General features: G+C 35.9%; 1 protein-coding gene across 1 annotated transcript in view; it reads left to right on the top strand.

The window, feature by feature from the left end:
* Nucleotides 1-19,574, top strand: part of COL4A5 (collagen type IV alpha 5 chain) — a 233,304-nt gene that overhangs the window by 44,931 nt on the left and 168,799 nt on the right. The window lies entirely within an intron of this gene.

Raw genomic sequence — 19,574 nt, 5'->3', positions numbered from 1 at the left:
AGCAGGTAAATGGTATGATACATTTATTATTTGAATACATCTATTTACAGATATTAGTAGCCAGTACAAAAAAGAATACCAACCTTGTATATCAGTTTTCAAGTTACAGGGATATTTCTGGTTTTACTGTTTTTTAAGGTTTTGAAATCTACATATCTGAAGTTATTGATTTGATTGGCAAATGAATTAATTATGACTTAAATAGGTGTTTTCTAAGCCATTAATACACAGCATTTTAAATATATTTGATGAATTGGCAATATATGTCAAAAAGAAAGGCATGGGGTGCTTGGGTGGCTCAGTCGATTAAGTGTCTGATTCTTGATTTCAGCTCAGATCATGATCTTGGAGTCCTGAGATCAAGCCCCATGTCAGGCTCCCTGCTCATCGGGCGTCTACTTGAGATTTCTCTTCCTCTCTCTGTGCTCCTCCCCACTGTGCACGCTCTTTCTCTCTAAAAATAAATAAATCTTTTAATAAAAAAAAAAGGAAAGGCATATACAACCTTTGGTATGAGAAATCTGACATAAATAAGTGGCTGATAGTGTTAAAAATATGAGTTGCCTTGTATTTTCCTCCTCATTCATGAGATCAAGGAGTCTATAGGAGCCTGTGTAAAGTTCATATTAAAATAGATACCCTCCAGGGTGCCTGGGTGGCTCAATTGGTTAAGCAGCTGCCTTTAGCTCGGTCGTGATCCTGGGGTCCTGGGACCAAGCCCCGCATTGGGCTCTCTGCTCAGCGGGGAGTCGGCTTCTCCCTCTCTCGCTCCCTCTGACCCCCATTCTCGTGCTCTCTCTCTCAAATAAATAAAATCTTTAATAAAATACATATCCTGGAAAGCAAAATAAGTATGCTTCCTGACATGTTACAGTTGAAACCCACTATAAAATATGTTTTAGATTGAATGGCATGTTAATAGGAATATTGGGAATGATTATATATTTGAAACCATTGATTCCTTTGTACATTTCATTTGTTAGGGCACAACTGTTTATTTTTCACTGTTTTTTATTTTTAAAAAATATTTTACTTATTGGGGCACCTGGGTGGCTCATTCAGTTAAGCGTCTGCCTTCAGCTCAGGTCATGATCCCAGGGTCCTGGGATGGAGCCCCGCGTCAGGCTCCCTGCTCAGCAGGGAGCCTGCTTCTCTCTCTCCTCCCCACTCGTGCCCTCTATTGCTATTTCTGTTTCTCTCTCAAATAGATCAGTAACATTTTTTAAAAAAATTTCAAAAAAATATTTTACTTATTTATTTTATTTTAGAGAGAACACGAGAGCATGGGAGTGGGGAGGGCAGAGGGAGAGGGAGAGAATCTCAAGCAGACTGTGCTGAGTGGCAGAGCTGCGGGGGCATGGGGAGGGGGGTTAATCTCATCGCCTTGAGTTTATGACCTGAGCTGAAACCAAGAGTCAGATACTTACCTGACTGAGCCACCTAGGCACCCCAAAATATAGTTTTTTCAAACAAATTAATGAATGCAGTGTGATTTGTTTCAATCTTTATTTTTAAGATTTTATTTATTTGAGAGAGAGAGTGAGTGAAAGAGAGAGCACGAGTCGGGGGAAGTGCAGAGGGAGAGGGAGAAGTAGACTCCCAGCCAAGCAGGGAGCCTGATGCCGGGCTCAATCCTAGGACCCTAGGATCATGACCTGCGCTGAAGGCAGACGTTTAACTGACTGAGCCACCCAGGCACCCCATGAATCTTTCTTTTTAAAATAAAGATTTTATTTATTTATTTGAAAGAGAAAGAGAGGGAGCACAAGGAGGGAGAGGGGCAGAGGGAGAGGGGCAAGTAGACTCCCCTCTGAGCAGGGAGCCCGATGCAGGGCTTGATCCCAGGACCCTGAGATCATGACCTGAGCTGAAGTCAGAAACTTAACAGACTGAGCCACCCAGGCACCCCTATTTGTTTGAATCTTGATTGGAGAAACAGTCTGTTTATTTTAGGAAAGTGTAGGAATATTCTGGGTTATGAGACGTAGATATCCAGTCTACCCCAAGATATGGGTGGGTTGGTTATTGTAGAATGGAACTTCCAGAGCATTCAAGAAGTGAGGCAGCAAAGAGAAGATAATTTGTTTTTGAGCTTCAGGATTCCGTATTATCTATTTGTATTTATTTTGTTCTTTTTTTCTCGTCCTCATACTTTTTGTTCCCTCTTAATATTGGCTTGCATATGGCCAACATAGCCTTTGAGGCCATTCTCTATCATGACCTCTTGGCTTCATTCCTATTGCTACCTAGGTTAATCTCTTGCTGTTTTGTAGTTCAAACTCATGGGGGGAAATCTAATCAATCTGTTTGTTATGTTTGTTTTTTCATGCTGGCCCCCTCCTAGTCTACTGGCCAGCCAAAGGATTGATTGTTTTTGAGTTACCTTGCTCCTTCCTGTTCTATAATTACCTATAATCATGCATGGGAATTCTGGATCATGTAGTATAAAACATGACTGCCTGTGGCTGCCCTTGTGTAGGGACAGTGGTCGGGACCATTTCACTTAGCAAGGACTTTCGTTGTCACTATGATTAATAATAATAAAGGATAGTTTATGAAAATATGCTACATTCAGATAGGTTTATTTAGGCCTAAAAGACAGTTTTTAAGAAGAATATCTATACTGTATTATAGTTATCTGGGGTATAATGTTGATTCGGAGTTGTCTTAGTTCTTGTTTTTAGAAAGTGGCTGATACCCTAAAGTTTACATTGCACATATTACTCTTAGAAAAACAGACAAAATTTCAGATCTTCATCTTATGATATTTATGTATGTTGTAGAAATATAACAAAATGGGGCGCCTGGGTGGCTCAGTCGTTATGCGTCTGCCTTCGGCTCAGGTCATGATCCCAGGGTCCTGGGAGAGAGTCCCACATCGGGCTCCCTGCTCCGCAGGAAGCCTGCTTCTCCCTCTCCCACTCCTGCTGCTTGTGTTCTTGCTCTTGCTATGTCTCTCTCTGTCGAATAAATAAATAAAATCTTAAAAAAAACAAAATATGACAAAATGTAAATCATTTGGATACTCTCTACCATTAGTTCATTATCTATTTTGAACCTCATTAACTTTACAGAGATAACTAATTGGTTTGGTTTATCTATTCAGGCCTGTGTCAACATTTGTGTAGACCGAGCCAAGAATACAAATGCAACTGTTCATACCATATGTGTAAAACTTAAAAAATTTTTAAACCAAGTTAACAAACTATTAAATAAAATAATGTTGTAGTCCCACATTTTGACATATGACTTTATAATGAACTGGAAGGTTAGGTTTCAAGTTTAGAATTCTCAAACTCCTCACAGTTTAACACTGGAATATGATTCCCTGGGAAATCTGACTCCTAGTCCTTGGCTGGCCTCCTCTTTTCAATACCTGATTCTGTCTTGCCTGAGGGGCCTCACTGTAATGTTCTGTTTCCTTCCAGCCTATGTATACAAGCTCTGTCCATGGTCCCTATCACCAGCTTCCTTTGACAACCCTTTGGACCTAACAGTAGGCACATAGATAGCAAGATCCTCCCTCCAGAGCAGCACTTCAAAATGGGTTCCAAGAGCGAATTAAGCCATAATACCCCAAGGCATTCATTGGATAAAAATAATAAAATGTTACCAGTCTTGTACCATATTTGAGCGAATGGGCAAAATGGTTATATGAATAATTTTCTTTAGGGCTTAAGAAAAGGCTAGTGGGGGCGCCTGGGTGGCTCAGTTGGTTAAGCGGCTGCGTTCGGCTCAGGTCATGATACCAGGGTTCTGGGATTGAGTTCCGCATCGGGCTCCCTGCAGAGCAGGGAGCTTCTCCCTCTCCCTCTGCCTGCTTCTCTGCCTACTTGTGTTCTCGATCTCTCTGTCAAATAAATAAATAAAATCTTAAAAAGAAAAGAAAAGAAAAGAAAAGAAAGGCTAGTGGGCTGAGAAAGGCTGGTGGAGAGTAGACCTGAAGAAGAGTTCTGTGTGGGCTCATGAAAGTGGCTTGGGGATATTTGGGCAGGGAATTTCAAGATCTTGGGTACTCAAATTATGATCTAGAAGGGGGAGGCACAAGCTTCTGGTGGTTCTTTCCCTTTGGCCCTGCAGAATCTTCTCTCCTAGAACTGGGAGCAGCTGAGGAATGGCTAGTGTGGGGTCTGCTAAATTATGGGGCCCTCTTTGCCCATATCAAAGTGTGGTACTTCATGCATTAATCGTTTTTCACGTTTTACCTATTAGATGCTATGCTAATTTTTTTGGCTTGGAAATGTGTTTAGATGTAATCAGGCTTGGTTCCAATGAACATGGCAGAGTAGAGAATGCCAAAAATCCATCTTTCCACAAAAGCAGCAAATAAAACTAGCAAATATTCTCAGAATCAACTTACTGGCATTCTGGAAACTAATAAAAAAATTACAGCAACCAGGCAAATGTTTAATCAAAGAAAAAGCAGTTACTTTTTAAGAGAGCTTTGTGGCATTTTAACTTACCTAGTCTCCATTCCCTGCTCTCTAGTTTGGCAGAAGCTTTCAAATGCCCTCATTCTTAAAGAATTGTGGTCATTTATTTTGACCAGTTTGGTGGCTCCCTGAAGGACTAATTCAAAAGACTTGCCCTTATTTTGCCTAACTCAGAACGCTTCCAAGGCTGAGGTAGCTACTTGGGGGGCATTGTGGAAAACATAAAGGCAAATATATTAACCACTGCCTCCCATGGCAAGGAATAACAAACAAACAATAAAGATCAACTGAAAATATTTGGGTATATAGGTATCTCTTTGAGACCCTTCTTTTAATTCTTTTGAGTACTCAAAAGTGAAATTGCTGGATCATATGGTAATTCTATTTTTAATTTTTGAGGAACTGTTTTCCATAGCAGCTACACCATTTTACATTTCCACCAACAGTGTTCTAGAGCTCCAGTTTCTCCACATCCCCACCAACACATAGTTTTTTCATAGTAGTCATCCTAATTGGTGTGAGGTGCTGTCTCATTGTGGTTTTTAATTTGCATTTGCCTAATGATCAGTGATGTTGAAAATCTTTTTGTGTACTTCTTGGCTATTTCTATATCTCCTTTGGAGAAATATCTATTCAAGTCTTTTGTCTTATTTTAATCACGTTGTTCATTGTTGAGTTGTAGAAGTTCTTTATATATTCTGGATATTAATCTCTTATCAGATTTGATTTGTATGTATTTTGGTCACTTTGATGATTGTGTCCTTTAATTCACAGAAGCTTTTACATTTGATATAGTCCAATTTATCTATTTTTACTTTTGTTGCCTGTGCTTTTGGTGTCCTGTCTAAGAAATCATTGCTAAATCCAATGTAATTCATGAAGATTTTCTTTCATGTTTTTTTCTAAGAGTTTTTAGGATTTTAGCTCTTATGTTTAGGTCTTTGGCCCATTTTGAGGTTGTTTTTATTTTTTTAAATATAATGTAGCATTCATCAAGAAAGACTGAAAGGAAGGATGGAAATGGTAGAGTGAGAAAGATTTAACCTACTATATATAGCTAATTGGATGAGTAAAATGGGTAAATAAAAATAAAATATTTAACACAACTGGAGGAATTCCTATTTATTAGTAAAATATGCTTTATAGAGATTGAAAGCTATTCCAAAAATGTCTGGCCATTTTTATTGCATTATAACCTATAATTAAATTTTAATTATTGTTCTTTTATTATGATATATAGAAGCTAAGCTATTTCCTGTGAGCAAATGGATTGATGAGTTTTGCACAAGTATGGAACATCATTGAATCTTTTACAGGATTGTAAAGATGTAACTGAAGCACCTTAAAATACAATGTTAAATTGTGACTATGCTTTGTTTACATTGTGATTTATTTTGATAATTGCCTGATACTCAGAAAATAATAAAAAATCTCAATAAGAAAATAGACTGCAACTATTTAAGCCTATAATACTTCTTTCTTATTTTTATAAATTAATTTTAAGCACAAGGCTTATATTTAAAGCTGTTTTTGACTGAGAAAATTACAATACTGAACTCTCTGTGTAGTTTTGTAGAATTTCTCTGCAAATCCAAACAGGTGTAGCATGGAGACTGCATAAAAGAAGCTGCTTCGAGGTATAACAGGACCCATTATTGAATTGCTTGAAATGATTATTCTAGAAAAATTTCACTTTCACCCATGGATTTTCTTATAGGTCAACATTTTATATAAGGGATCCTTATGGCAAATGGGTGATAGGAAGGGCAAAATAGGAGGAAAGATCCCTAAGGAAAGATGTAATCAGTTGCAGTTAGTACAGCAGGCAGGAGGTAAGAGGACATTTGGTTCTATTTCTTTTAAAGATTTTATTTATTTATTTGACAGAGATAGACACAGCGAGAGAGGGAACACAAGCAGGGGGAGTGATAGAGGGAGAAGCAGGCTTCCTGCCGAGCAGGGAGCCCGACGCGGGGCTCGATCTCAGGACTCTGGGATCATGACCTGCGCCAAAGGCAGACGCTTAACGACTGAGCCACCCAGGTGCCCCCATTTGGTTCTGTTTTGACATGCTAAATCTTTTATAGACAAGAAAATATTCTAGTTTCAATACATTTATGCTATCTTCTTAATTTGTGTTTCAGCATTCGATAAGCATATATTTCCAGAAGGACTTTGGCCTGTCATTATAAATTAAACACATGTTTTTTCAGATGTGTTGTTCAGTGCATTTATAGCATAGATAATGTTTAGAGAGGTTGATGTGGAAATGATTGTTTTTATAAATATTCATCCAGTGAGTCACCCACATGTTCTCAAAATGACTTATATGTATTAAGATATATGCATGGCAAATTCTACACTGCAGAAATAACGCTGATTTTGTGACAACATCAAATTAAGCTTTTCCATTCTCATTCTCTCTAGTCCCATGATTGAATTTCATGTCTTTGGTGATGAGTACTTAGACATTGAGTACTTAAACATACAGTCGATGTGTTCAGACTCTGGGTTAGATCAAGATGTGTAAAAACTCAGTTGTGAGTCTTTAAAAAGAAGAATAAAGATGGAAGAATCACACTACCTGATATTAAGGCCTGCTATATAGCTACAGTTAGTAAACTTAGCTATGGTAATCGTCGAAGGGTGGACCCATGAATTAATGAAACAGAAAAGAGAATCAGGAAACAGACCTACATAAATATACCCAGCTAATTTGTGACACAGAAACAAATGTAGTTCGATGAAGGAAAGGTAGCTTTTTCAACCAATGTTGCTGGAGCAGTTGTATATCCATAGACAAAAAGGTGAACCTTGACCCAAACCTCACACTTTTAAAACAATTAACTCAAATGAATCATTGACAGAAATGTAAAAATAAAACTTTAAAACTTTTAGAAAAAAATTAAGAAAGTTCTTAGTACCTGGTACTAGGTAAAGAGTTCTTACACTTGATAACAAAATGCTAACTGATGAGAGGAAATACTAATAAATTGGACTTCATCCAAATTAAAAACATTTGTTCTATCAAAGTCTTTGTTAAAAGGGTGAAAATACAAGCTATAGACTGGGCATAAATATTTGCAAAACACATGTCCATCTAAGGGTTAGTATCTAAAATATATAAAAAACTTAAAACTCATCATTAGAAGAATCTCATTAAAAAGGGATAAAAGATATGAACATAAATTTCATGTGAAAGGATACACAGATGATATGAAATTATGTTTAACATCATGAGCCATTAGGGAAATGCAAATTAAAACCACAATGAGACACTACATACCTATAAGAATAGTGAAAATAGAAGTTAGTGACACTACCAAATGCTGACAATGACGTAGAGAAACTGAATTATTCATATATTATTTCTCCTTTGTAGTGATATTTCATCATGGTTTTAGTTTTCATTTTCTTATAGTTCATGACATTGAATGTCTTTTCATATGCTTATATGTATAACTTCTGTTTTGTGAAGTATCTATCCAAGTCCTTTGCCAATCTTTAAATCGGGATGTTTATTTACTGCTAACTCTTCAGATTTCTTTATATGCTTGGGATAAAAGTACTTTGTTTACTGTGTGATTTACAGTGTTTTCTCCCAGTCTATAGTTTTTCTTTTTATTCCCTTAACAGTGTTTTCAAGTTAAAAATTTAAAAATTCGATGAAGTCCAATTAATCATTTTTCTCTTCCATAGAATGTGCTTTCTTTGTCATGTCTCCAAGAATGTGTGTGTGTGTAAGACAAATTTTATTTTCTAAGAATTTTTTTGCCTAAGGAAGATTTTTTCCTCTATTTTCTTACAAAAACTTTATAGGTTTAAAGTTTAAATTTAGATATATCATCCATTTTGTGTTAATTTTTGTGTAAGATTTGGAATTTCATTCAAGGTTCATGTTTTTATGGATTTCAGTTTGAATACCATTTGTTTAAAAAGACCATTCTTTCTCCATTGAATTGCTTTTGTACCTTTGGTAAAAATCATTTGACCACATTTGCATGGTTTTATTTCCTGACTACTTTTACATTAATTTATGTGTATATCTCTTCATCACTACCACTCTGTGTTGATTAGTATAGCTTTGTCATTAAGTCTCAAAATCCTTTAATGAGTTTCTTCCACTTTATTGTATTAAAAATGTTTTAGCTATTCTACTTACTTTGTTTTTCCATATAAATTTTAATACTAACCTTTCTATGTCTACAAAAATTACTGCTATGATTATGATTGGAATTACACCAAATGTATATATCATTTTGGGTAAAATTGACATCTTTACTATATTGCATCTTTCAATCCACAAACACAATATGCATCTCCATTTATATTGTCTTCAATTTCCTCTATGAGTATTTTGTTGTAAAAATGCTAAAAAAAATCACATAAAACTGCTCATATTTTGTTAGATTTATACTAAAATATTTTGTTAGAGTTGTTAATGATGTTTCCTTTTTAGTTTTCAATTGCAACTTGCTAGCATATAGGAATACATTCAATTTAAATTGATTTTTGCATGTTATTCTTTTATGCTACAACTTGATAAATTTACTTACTAATTCTAGGAGATGTTTCCTTGGGATTTTCTACATAGAAAATCGTGTAATCTGTGAATCAAGACATTCTTATTTCTCCTTTTCCAATACGTATGGTTTATATTTTTCTTTTCTAACCACTCTGGCTAGGACTTCCAGCTTAGTATTGAGTGAGAGAGATTCTTCTTTCCAAAATATTCAGTGTTTCTCCACTACATAGGTATATTTTATAGGTGCCTTTTATTAGGTTGAAGAATTTCTCTTATATTTCTAGCTCATTGTTTTTATTATGATTGAGTATTGAATTTTGTTAAATGCTTTTACTACGTGATGTTTTTATTCTTCAGACTGTTAATTTGTAGGATTACATTGATTGATTTTCAAATATTGAACTAGCCATGCATTCCTGAGACATACCTCATTTAGTCCTGATATATTATTCTTTATGTATGTTGCTGGCTTCAGTCTGCTAATATTTTATTGGGGATTCTTGCATTTATTTCATGAGGCTGTAGTTTGCTTTTTTTGTACTTAGTGTGGCTTTGGTGTTAGCCTAATGTTGGCCTCACAAAATGAGTTGGGCAGTGTTCTGTCTTCTTCTATTTCCCAGAAGAGATTATATAGAATTGTTATTATTACTTCTTCAAATATTTACAGAATTTGCCAATGAAACTATCTGGGCTTAGTGATTTTTTTTTCAGGAGTTTTAAACAATGAATTTAATTTCTTTAATAGTTATAGGACAATTAAAGTTATCTGTTTCATTTGGGGTGAGTTTTGTAAGTTGTAAACTTTTAGGCATTGGTTCCATTTCATCTACATTGTCAAATTTATGAGCATAAAGTTGTTCATAGTGTTCCCTTATTCTCATGTTAAGGTCTCTTGGATTCGTAATGATGTCTCCTCTTTGATTTCTGATACCGATAATTTAGGTGTATCTTTTTTATAGTCACCCTGGCTAGAGGTTTATCAATTATATTGATGTTTTCAAAGGACCAGCTTTTGTTTTTATTGATCTTCTCTATTGTTTTTCTATTTTCAGTTTCACTGATCTCTGTTCTAGTTGTTCTGTTCATAGTAGTTTTACAGATGACTTGGAATTTTCTACATTTAACAATCATGTTATCTTCAAATAAAAACCGTGCTGTTTTTTCCTTTTCTATCACTTTGCTTTTTTATTCCTTTTCTTATTACAATGGCTAGGCACAGTGGCACAATGTTGAATAGAAGTGATGAGAGAAGACATTTGTATGTGTTCCTAGTTATTGGAAGAAACGTCTTTGATATTGCATTATTAACTATAATGTTAGATATATATTTTTTATATGCAAATCATCAGGTTGAGGAAATTCCCATCTATTTTTAGTTTGGAGACAATTTTTATTATGAATGGTGTTGAATTTTGTCCAATGACCATATAATTTTACTCCTTTAATCTGTTGATGAATATGGTTGTATTTATTGATTTTTGATTGCTAAGCCAGTCTTGCATTTTGGGAATCAGACTCTATTTGAATAAGATGCAATATCCTTTTTATATATTATTGTATTTGATTTGGTAATATTTTATTAAATATTTTTGCATCTGTGTTCTTGAGGGATATTTGTCTTCAATTATATTTTCTTGTAATTCATTTTTGTAGTTTTTGTATCAAGGTGTAATAGAGGTCTTCTAAATGAGTATTTTCTCTTATTAACATTTTCTGGGAGTGTTTGTAGCATAGGTATTATTTTTCTCCTTAAATGTGTGAGCAGATTCACTAATGAAGCCATCTGGGCCTATATTTTTCTTTATGTTATAATACAGTTTTATATTTATATTGTGCTTATTTAATTAACATTATATCATGAAAACTTTCATTTTTCATTAAATATTTTTCAAAAACAAGATTTTTTGCAGTTGTATAATATTTATTTGAATAAATATACTGTAATGGATGTAACTAGTCCCCTGCATTTGGGTATTTTGGTTGTTAAATATATTCTCTCATTGATCTCTTATTACCAAACAATGAAACAATTAAATTATGATGTTCTTTTCTCTGAAACATACATCTATGTGTATGAATATTTATATATAATATGTATATCATTGTATATCATATAAAACTTAGAGTATATTACATACATTATATATAATAAATATATGTGTATGTATAAAAAATAGATACACACACATGCATGCACACACACACACACGCTAAGAAAGAGGAGCAGTTTAACTCCTCTGGTGTTAGATACATCAGTACGTTAAGACAGTCCAACTTTAGATGTTGGGAGTTCAGGAATTTTTTTTGTGCTCTTTTCATAGTTTTCAGTATTTCTATATATTTTTTTCCAGACTGACAATGTCATTTCATAATTAGGCAGGAAAGAAAAAAAGTAGACTGTTTTAAAGCTATTACAGACAGGTTGAGAAATTACTAAAATACTATATGGTAATTAAAATTCTGGCAGTGTTCATATTAGAGATTTTTTCCCCCAACAGTAGAATGTTAAATGATGTCAGAGTCAGTGTAGTATTTCAGGCTCCCATGGGAATTGCCAAATGATTAAGAGGGCACTTATGCTCTTTGGGAATAGGTCCAGCTTTTAGTTTTTCTTCTTCAAAGTCTTAAAGAAATGAAAATCTTCACAGCAAATAGCTTTTTGTTGTTGTTGTTCCATTTGGTTTACAGCATGGAAGGCTACCCAATATCAGGAGACACCAGAAGAATTTGGCTTAAAGTTTTAAAGTTGCTTGGAAAGGGGAAGGGAGATGAAAGGAATTACTTTGAAGAATTACCCAGCCAATTGGTTTAATGTGACCAGTGATAGGATAAAGTAAAAGCTTTAGAACATGTAATTCATTGTGACTGCTACAGTTTTTCAGGACAATTAAGAAATAAACTTTATTGCTCAATCTTAAGAAATATCGGGAAAAAACATACGGTTACTTCATCAAGTGCCTGTAGAATGATTAGGGGGTGACAGTTTAGAAGTGTTATCTAAACTCGGGGCGCCTGGGTGGCTCAGTTTGTTAAGCAACTGCCTTCAGCTCAGGTCATGATCCTGGAGATCTGGGATTGAGTCCCTCTTCGGGCTCCCTGCTCAGCAGGGAGTCTGCTTCTCCCTTTGACCCTCCCCCCCTCACCCTCTCATGTGCTCTCTCTCTCTCATTCTCTCTCTCTCAAATAAATAAATGAAATCTTAAAAAAAAAAAGAAGTGTTACCTAAACTCTTCGACTTCTTATTTGGCCTTGTACAAAGGTATGTGACAGCTTATAAGTTTTAGAAGAAACATTGAGAGAAAGAAAAATAGAGAGCTTTTTAAAAGGTGCATGTATATAGGCAGAGATCGAGTGTTAACCCACCCCTCCTTTCCACAAAACTGGGAAAAGAAAGATAAAATCATCAGAAGTCTAAGATTATATAGGCTGTTTCAGAGCAATCATGACAGATAAGGATGAGTATAGCAGGAGGAATGGGACCAGAGGACCAAGGAAGGATGAGAGTTGGTTGGGAGTTCGAGGGAAAAACTGGAAACAAAGTAGAGAAAAATCCAGATGGGTATTGGGCATAGGGTAAAGAAGTTTGTTTTTGTTTTTTTTTTAATTCCCAAATTTGTATGATTTCAGGATGTTCCCATCAGTATCTATACCTAAAATATGTTATTTTTACATCAGCCTTGGTTTAAATGACGCTAGGAACAAATAATGAGGTTAAGAAGATGAAGAAAGAATGAAGGATAGGAGTAAAATCTTATTTGCCCTATTTCTCTAGCTCAGTATTTCATAATGTATAGTCTGAAGACTACTCACAGTTGCATCACTTGGGACGCTAGCTAAATAGAATCTAATGGTGTCGTGAACCCCACTTCAAGCATAAGTTATTTCTGAGGCTTTGAACCTGGGATCAGCATTTTTAACAAGCTTCACAGATGACTCATAGCACAGGAAAGTTTGAGAACCACTGCTCTCTAGTGTATAAGGCTGACTTGTTCCCATAGTGTCCTAATCCATAACTCTCCTCTTTTTCTACCCCATCACCCCATCCCCTTAAACACACATGTGGATCATTTCCTTCATCTGGAATAGATGTCACTTATTTCAAAATTGTTTTGTCTTATCACTCCTTTTTTCAGTACTGAACTAAAAGTATATTGCTTATAGCTGTTCACTCTTTTGCCGAGGTGCCAAATTGAGTAGTGCACCTTTAGCCAGTATAGGGCTGGTCACTTAGTATGTCAGTGAGCCTAGGCAACTGCCTGCTGGACAGCTATACTCTTTGTGGCTTATTTCTTCTGCTCATTGTTAGGTACACTTTAATTGTTGTGAAGTTGTAAATAGTATGTATGTATGTATGTATTTTTAGTCAGAATGAACCCAACCAGAAAGCTATCTGTGAATGATTGTGATAGAAGTGAAGTAGTATGAGAAAGTTACCTTTAGCCATGACATAGTTGTGTAAATGACCTTCTAGTTGCATATTACTACAATTTGTTTGGGACATTACATATCTTAGTGCTTTTTCTAATTTGAGGATTTGGTAGTTTGAAAGTTTATGGAAAGCATTTGAAAATTTCTGGAAAGCATTCTGTCTTCTCTTTTTTCCCCATTAGGCAATAATCCAAGTCTTGTTGGGTTATTTGTGTTTCCATATTTCCCTTTGATTCTTTGAGAGGTAGGAGGCCAAAGGAGAAGGAACTGGAGCTCCTGTGGTGGGACAAATTGAAGTATCACCTTTGTTTTATTTTGTAGCCAGATGTGTGATGAACATGGACAGGACATAGAGAATATAGACCAGAGCTGGGAGAGGAGGTGGGTTTTAGCAGTAAGCAGTTTGTTTGTCCAGTTATCTGTGTAGACAGTATGGTTGAGTATGATAGGTAATGTTTACAGGTGAGTTGAGTACAAGAACCAGGGTAGCTGGTAGGAGGCATTGTGCAAAGATCCAAGTCAACATGATAGGTCTGGCAGTGGGATTGGAGTAAAGTTGAAAGAGTTTTACAGTGACCACTCATGTAGCTACTACCTAGATTTTACCATTAAGTTTTGCTGTAGTTGTTTTATCTCTGTGTCAGTTTATTCATTTCATTACCTGTTAATTCATACTAATTCATTAATTCATACTAATTATTTGACTCATTTAATTATAAATTGTGGAGATACATCCTATGATTATGCATCAGAAAAATTAATACTGTTAAGACGGCAGTACTCTCCAAATTAATCTAAAGATTCAGTGCAGTCCCCATAAAAATCGCTGCTGGCTTCTTTGCAGAAATTTGAGAAGCTGACCTAAAATTCATATGGAAATACAAGAGGCCCAGAATAGCCAGAAGGATCTTAAAAAAGAAAAACAAATTTGGAAGACTCACACTTCCCAACTTCAAAACTTATTAAGTTACAGAAATCAAGACTATATGATATTGACATGAGAGACATATAGATCAATGGAATAGAATTGAGAGTTCAGAAGTAAACCCTCATTTTTACAGTCAACTGATTTTTGACTGGGGTGCCAAGACAATTAGATGGAGGAAAGGAGATAAGCTTTTCAACAAATGGTGTTGGGTCTGCATGCAAAAGAAAGTTGGAACCTACCTCCACCATATACAAAATTTAATTCAAAAATTTTTTATATGAAATGTACAGAATAAATGAATTCGTATAGACAGAAAGTAGACTAGTGGTTGCCTAGGGCTGGGAGGGGGTTGGAAGAAAGTCAAGAGTGACTAATGGGTACAGGATTTCTTTTTGGGATGATGAAAATATTCTAAAATTGTGCACAATTGTGCTGATGGTTGCAAAACTCTATGAATATACTAAAAAAATCATTGAACTATACAGAAACTATGGCTCAATAAGCTGTTAGAGAAAAACAAGTAAATTGCAGAAACAGGTACATTTCCTTCTAAATATTTTAACATATATTATTAGTATATATTCAATACTTATTTACAGATTTTTCTTGTAAAATTATATAAAGTGAAATGCAGGGGCACCTGCGTGTCTCAGTCATTAAGTGTCTGCCTTCAGCTCAGATCATGATCCCAGGTCCCACTCTGTGGGACGCCCGCTTCTCCCTCTCCCACTGCCCCTGCTTGTGTTCCCTCTCTAGCTGTTTCTCTCTGTCAAACAAATAAATAAAACCTTTAAAAAAATAAAGTGAAATGCATAAATCTTAAGTGTGTATTCACTGAGTTTTGACAGATGCATACCCCTATGTAACCCATTCCTCTATCATGTTGTAGAATATTAACATCACCCCTAGAAGGTTCCCTCCTGTCGTCTTCCCAGTCCATTTTCTCTTACACCCTACAAGAGGCATCTTTTGTTCTTTATTCTGATTTTTTTCTACCACAGAAATCATTTTGCCTGTTTTACTATTTTATATATATATGGCATCACATAAGACTTTCACTCACTATGCTGTTTTTTTAAAGATTTTATTTATTTATTTGAGGAAGAGAGAGAGAATGTGTGTGCATGCACAGCGGGGAGGAGGGGCAGAGGGAGAGGGAGAAGCAGGCTGCCCATTGGGAGCCTGATGCGGGACTCTCCTGGGATCATGACCTGAGTCTAAGGCAGAAGCTTAACCCTCTGAGCCACCCAGGCCCGAAGATTGTTTATTCATTATCATAATGATACATACCTAACCTCTTTCCAGTGTCTGGATATTATGAATAAAGCTGCAACAAACATTTTATCACAAGCCTTTTTGTGAACCTATGTTTTTATTATTTCTCTTGGATAAATACCTAGGAGAGGAATTGTTGGGTCATAGGGAAGACATATGCTTACCTTCATGAAAAGCTGCCGATTTTCCCAAAGTGCTTATGTCATTTTACATTACCATCAACTATGTATGAGAGTTTCAGTTGTTCTACACCCCTACAGTGTTTGATGTTGTCAATCTTATTTTTAGTCATTCTGCTGATTGTATAGTGGTATCTCATTGTGCTTTTAATTTGCATTTCGCTGATAATGATGTTGATCACATTTTCATGTCCTTATTGACCATTTGTATGTCTTCTTTTGTAAAATATCTGTTCAAATCTTGTGCCTCTATTTCCATTAGGTTGTTTGTCTTTTTACTGTTGAGTTGTAGGAGATCCTTCTATATTTAAGATACCAGTTCTTTGTCAAATATATGTAATATCTTCTTCCATTCTCTGGCTTGCTTCTTCATAATGATAATGCTGTCTTTCAGTGAATAGATGTTTTGAGTTTTGATGAAATCTTATTTGTCAGTTTTACTTTTATGGTTGTTCTTTTCTTTGTCTTGTCTAAAAAAAAAAATCTTTGCCTAACCTCAAATCATAATGATACGTTGTTCCTTTAACAACTTTGTGGTTTTTAGCTTTTATGTTTTTTGTCTATGATCCATTTCAAGTAATTTTTGTGTTTGGTATGAGGTAGGGATTGAGGCTAATTTTTTTCCCATAGAGATATTCAGTATCCCAGCACCATTTTTTTGGAATATTTTTTCCCTATTAGATTGCTGTGATACCTGTATGGAAAATCAAATATACTACAAATAAACTGTAATGTCAGATTGGAGTTGTTAATAGGAAGGGAAGAGAAAGCTGAGTATAGTCAACTGTACACCCTGTACACTAAAAAGTCAATTTTTGAAAGTTCAGAATTATAACTGCAATTTCATGACCGAAGACTCTAATAGGAGAGTGATTATGGGCAAGTCTAAAAAGAAAAATTCTAGGGGCGCCTGGGTGGCTCAGTTGGTTAAGCGACTGCCTTCGGCTCAGGTCATGATCCTGGAGTCCCGGGATCGAGTCCCGTGTCGGGCTACCTGCTCAGCAGGGAGTCTGCTTCTCCCTCTGACCCTCTTCCCTCTCGTGCTCTCTATCTCTCATTCTCTCTCTCTCAAATAAATAAATAAAATCTTTAAAAAAATAAAAAGTAAAATTCTATCAAAGAAGCATGAGAACTCAAGGAAAAAGGAAATAGAGATGTGTGAATAAACCAGAGGTACAACACAGGGAACACTCTAACTAAGTCAGACTTTTAAAACATGTGAAAGATGAATAGAGGGGAAAACAAAATGAAGACAAGCAAAAATGAGTAATGTAAACATGTAAGAACAATCACAAGAAAACTAAAAACCTAAAAGGAACCAAAGCTTATGGGGAAAAAATGCTTAGAAAAACAAAGGTAGCAGAGAAGTGGTTGGTCTGGTATCTGGGGAACATTTGGTTTTCTTTATCTCCACCAAGAAAGGTGGTCTTCAAACTAGAAAGGAGTTGAGACTCTATTTAAGGGCAGACAACATCATAACTGTTGAATATATGCATGTTTCCAGGGTCAAATAAATTATGCACTAAGCCAATGCAAACTTTCTCATAACCAGTGTTAGGAAAAATTTTAAATGTATGTAAAGTAGTTAAGATATTTAGATGACTCAAATTGGAAAATTTTCAGTATTGTTAAAAAGAGAAGAATTACAGAAACTACAGAAAAGTTAATAGGACAAATGGATAAAAGAATAGTTTTTAGATAAGGGAAATGGAATAGCATAGTGACTTCAATTTCAACAAGGCAAACATAATATACTCACAGATAAAATGGCAAAATATGCTTAGTTGAAATTTATTTATTTTTATTTATTTTTTTACTTTTTAAAATTTTATTGTTATGTTAATCACCAAACATTACATCATTAGTTCTTGATGTAGTGTTCCATGATTCATTGTTTGTGCATAACACCCAGTGCTCCACGCAGAACGTGCCCTCCTTAATACCCATCACCAGGTTAACCCATCCCCCCACCCCCCTCCCCTCTAGAACCCTCAGTTTGTTTCTCAGAGTCCATCGTCTCTCATGGTTCGTCTCCCCCTCCAACTTACTCCCCTTCATTCTTCCCCTCCTGCTATCTTCTTCTTTTTCTTTTTTGTTAACATATCTTGCATTATTTGTTTCAGAAGTACAGATCTGTGATTCAACAGTCTTGCAAAATTCACAGCGCTCACCATAGCACATACCCTACCCAATGTCTATCACCCAGCCACCCCATCCCTCCCACCACCCACCACTCAGCAACACTCAGTTTGTTTCCTGAGATTAAGAATTCCTCATATCAGTGAGGTCATATGATACATGTCTTTCTCTCATTGACTTATTTCACTCAGCATAACACCCTCCAGTTCCATCCACGTCGTTGCAAATGGCAACATCTCATTCTTTTGATGGCTGCATAATATTCCATTGTGTATATATACCACTTCTTCTTTATCCATTCATCTGTCGATGGACATCTTGGCTCTTTCCACAGTTTGGCTATTGTGGACATTGCTGCTATAAACATTGGAGTGCACGTACCCCTTCGGATCCCTACATTTGTATCGTTGTGGTAAATACCCAGTAGTGCAATTGCTGGATCGTAGGGTAGCTCTATTTTCAACTGTTTGAGGAACCTCCATACTGTTTTCCAGAGTGGCTGCACCAGCTGGCATTCCCACCAACAGTGTAGGAGGATTCCCCTTTCTCCACATCTCCACCAACATCTGTCGTTTCCTGACTTGTTCATTTTAGCCATTCTGACTGGTGTGAGGTGGTATCTCATTGAGGTTTTGATTTGGATTTCCCTGATGCCGAGCGATGTAGAGCACTTTTTCATGTGTCTGTTGGCCATTTGCATGTCTTCTGCCCATTTCTTGATTGGATTATTTGTTCTTTGGGTGTTGAGTTTGATAAGTTCTTTATAGATTTTGGATACTAGCCCTTTATCTGATATGTCATTTGCAAATATTTTCTCCCATTCTGTCGGTTGTCTTTTGGTTTTGTGGACTGTTTCTTTTGCTGTGCAAAAGCATTTTATCTTGATGAAATCCCAATAGTTCATTTTTGCCCTTGCTTCCCTTGCCTTTGGCGATGTTTCTAGGAAGAAGTTGCTGCGGCTGAGGTCGAAGAGGTTGCTACCTGCGTTCTCCTTTAGGATTTTGATGGACTCCTGTCTCACGTTTAAGTCTTTCAACCATTTGGAGTCTATTTTTGTGTGTGGTGTAAGGAAGTGGTCCAGTTTCATGCTTCTGCATGTGGCTGTCCAATTTTCCCAACACCATTTGTTGAAGAGACTGTCTTTTTTCCATTGGACATTTTTTCCTGCTTTGTCAAAGATGAGTTGATCATAGAGTTGAGGGTCCATTTCTGGGCTCTCTATTCTGTTCCATTGATCTATGTGTCTATTTTTGTGCCAGTACCATACTGTCTTGATGATGACAGCTTTGTAATAGAGCTGGAAGTCTGGATTGTGATGCCGCCAGCTTTGCTTTTCTTTTTCAATATTCCTCTGGCTATTCGGGGTCTCTTCTGGTTCCATACAAATTTTAGGATTATTTGTTCCATTTCTTTGAAAAAAGTGGATGGTATTTTGATGGGGATTGCATTGAATGTGTAGATTGCTCTAGGTAGCATTGACATCTTCACAATGTTTGTTCTTCCAATCCATGAGCATGGAACGGTTTCCCATTTCTTTGTGTCTTCTTCAATATCTTTCATGAGTATTTTATAGTTTTCTGAGTACAGATCCTTTGCCTCTTTGGTTAAATTTATTCCTAGGTATCTTATGGTTTTGGGTGCAATTGTAAATGGGATCGACTCCTTAA

This window comes from Callorhinus ursinus, unplaced genomic scaffold (assembly GCF_003265705.2).
Source record: "Callorhinus ursinus isolate GAN/ISIS: 27379988/994484 unplaced genomic scaffold, GSC_fseal_2.0 scaffold65, whole genome shotgun sequence".
NCBI lineage: Eukaryota > Metazoa > Chordata > Mammalia > Carnivora > Otariidae > Callorhinus > Callorhinus ursinus.
Note: the sequence above shows the minus strand (reverse complement) of the source record. Positions and strands in the feature narration are given on the sequence as shown.